The sequence below is a fragment of the Tupaia chinensis genome, unplaced genomic scaffold (genome assembly GCF_000334495.1).
Source record: "Tupaia chinensis unplaced genomic scaffold, TupChi_1.0 Scaffold143758_1, whole genome shotgun sequence".
In the NCBI taxonomy this organism is placed as follows: domain Eukaryota; kingdom Metazoa; phylum Chordata; class Mammalia; order Scandentia; family Tupaiidae; genus Tupaia; species Tupaia belangeri.
Genome location: NW_006203607.1, coordinates 1,222,698 through 1,225,697, shown reverse-complemented (window position 1 = coordinate 1,225,697; position 3,000 = coordinate 1,222,698). Strand labels below are relative to the sequence as shown.

Genomic DNA, 3,000 nt, shown 5'->3' with positions numbered 1-3,000 from the left:
ACATACACACCTGGTGTGTTTTTCAAGCCACTGGGTCAGAGACTTGAACTGTGAAATTGGCCATGTGAGATCCAGAGCCTTAATCATCATGCCTCCCTGATTATAGATTGCTTTATATTATAGTCAGAGAATGTAGTTTAGATGGTTTCTACTTTGGGGATTAAAGTTGAAGCCAATTTTAATAAATGATCAATTTTTGAAAATGATATAGGTACTAAAAGAGAAAGTATAAATATGTATCCTCAGTTTAGTAAGTTCTCCTATATAAATATCAAAACTTTAAATTATATTATTCAAATTCTTGTATAACTTTACTTATTTTTGCTTATTTGATTATCAACCTCTGGAGAGGCATGTAGAAATCAAATGTCTTTGCAAGTTCGACACTTCCTCTTTGTAGTTTGAAAGCTATTTATTTTTATGTTTTGGTACTCTGTTGTTTAATACAAAATTTATTTCATTATCATATCTTCTTGGTAGATTTTACCTTTAAGAAAATATCTCTTTTTGTTTCATATAGTGGTTTTATTTTAAATTCTATTTAGTCTGATACTAATATTTTTTTCAGTCTTTCATATAATTTTATTTTCTCCCTTCAACCATGATAATATGATATCCAAATTTTGTCTTAACTGGTGGATCTGTAAACACAGGTTTATCCATTCCACTGACTGGCAAGGCAAATGCTGCTTCTTGGAATGATCCCACCATGGATCCTCTGGTCATCCAACCCAAGTCACCCCCTTGCCTGGCTTTATCTTCACTATATTGTGTGGCCATTTCATTGAATCTCATTCCAGACTTTAACTTTTCCATGGCTTCCATAATTTTGCTGTGTTTTTCACATAGAATGTGTCTGACCTTTACTATGTTGCCATCACCTTTGGGACCCTGTGACTTCTTGTCAGCAGTATCACTCCCAGACGCTGCTCCCCCTTTACCATCTTTTCCAGAACCACTTTTTCCTTTGGGTGGCATCTTCAAGACTTGCGGATAAACAGTCAACCGCTCCGGTGTCGTACCGATACTAATATTTTTATGCCTTTATTTTTGTTTTCATTAGCATATGTTAATTTTCCATTCTTTAAAAAATAATTTCAAAAATTCACTATAGGCATGTGTGCTATTGAAAGAGAGAGAAAGAGAGAAAGTGAAAGGGTGGATGGTCACACCACAATCCCTTCTCCTCCATTCTATTTTCAGGCATTTGGGCACACATGCAAACATGTCTGATATGTTTTTCAAACCTCCAGGTCTGGGACTCAAACTGCACAGTTGACCACATGAGATCCAGCTACCTTAACCATCATGCCACTGGCTGGCCCCCATTTTTTATTTTACTATTTAAAAAATATTATATTGCTTTAAATATGACTCTTCAAAATAACTGCATTGTGTGCAGACATAAGTATATACTTGTGTATATCAAGAATACTTTTGCCCATTCTGAGAGTCTCTGTAGTTTAATAGGAGAGTTTAACCCATTTATACTTATTGTGATTTCTGATATGTTTGGATTTTCCTTCTGCTTTTGGTTTGATTGGTAATGTTTCCTATATCTTTATTTTTTTTTTTCTTGGTTAGCAAGTTTTATGTACTATGTTATAGTGTCTTACATTTTAAATAAAGTTATTTAAGCACCCTTTCTTTCAACAGTGTCTTAAATCTCTTACTGCTTGTATTTTGTTGAACTCTCAGTTCCAAATGTTATTATTCTACTTAATTACTATACTTTTTAAAGAAATAATTTATTAAAAATGATACAAAGTTTTATAGATTTATTTTTATTTATTATTCATAACCCAGACTCTTGGATATTTACTGGTTTCTTTTTAAAAATTTGCAATTCTATGACATTCTTTTTCTTGAAGTCCTTTTTTGTTTTTCTGCAGTACATAATTTTTTTTTAGGAGTGAATAGATGGTAAATTTTCTTTGTCCTTTATTATCTGAAAATATCTTAATTTGCTTTCATGCTTGATGGTTTGGCTGATGTAGAATCACAGGTTCAAAATAATCCAGAGGTGTTGAGAATTTTGTTTTTATTTTATAAATTAGAAATGTCACCAGAATATGTGTCTTTTTAGTGTTTTCTGTTTATCGCTTGGTGAGTCTTTCTATAGTTTAAGGACTCAGATCTTTCTCTAGCTCTGGAAGTTAGTTTTAAATGATATTTTAAATGCTTTTTATCACTTGTAATCTCCTGTTCTCTCCATCTAGAACCTTTATACAGTAAATATTAGCTCTTTTATTTTCTTATTTTGTGTGTCTTTGTTCTTTCATTCTACTTTTTAGGGTATTTATTTTACATTGTCTTTATGTTTCTAATTTTCAAGGATAATTTCTTTTTCTTTGATTGCTTCTTTTTCCATACCAATGTTCTCATATTTAATAAAAGTACATTTCTTTTGGATCTATCTAAGGATACAGCATGGAATTTTTTCAAAGTTTCCCTCTATCTCCATTATCTCTACTAGTATGAACCATTTTAGTTTTTCACCTTGTTTTTTTCTTATACTCTTGATTTGGCTCAAATATCTGGTGACACATCATGGCCATTTCAATTTATAAATTTAAAATCATGTTGATTAACATATTTAGGAAATTGGTGTGTTTCTTTCACAGTTGTGTAGACTTGTTTCCATGATGGGCCTTTTTCTCCAAGGGAGGCAATTTGTAGTTCTGTGTGAGAGAGTTGGAGGAGTTACTCACTGTAGGCTTCTTTCAAGAAGCATGAGAAGACAGCTCACAGGCAGGCTGGGAGCCATCATGATTGCCAAAGTCAGGAATATTTTGTTCTGCATGTGAAGGACTGATCAGACTGGCCTTATTTGCTTTGCCTTTTCTCCCCTCCCTATATTCACAAAGAAATGTAACTCTTCTGCTTCTCTGGACTTATCTACACAGCCATCCCTCCTGTATCAGTTATCTAGTGCTACCTAACAAAGTACTTTATAACTTAAAACAACAATGATGTATGGTTTCTCTTGATTCTATGAGT

The 3,000-nt window shown here is 32.7% G+C and overlaps 1 pseudogene; it reads right to left on the bottom strand.

Annotated features, from left to right (window-relative positions):
• Window positions 1-582: 582 nt before the first annotated feature.
• Window positions 583-978, bottom strand: LOC114005416 (peptidyl-prolyl cis-trans isomerase NIMA-interacting 4 pseudogene; annotated as a pseudogene).
• Window positions 979-3,000: the final 2,022 nt, after the last annotated feature.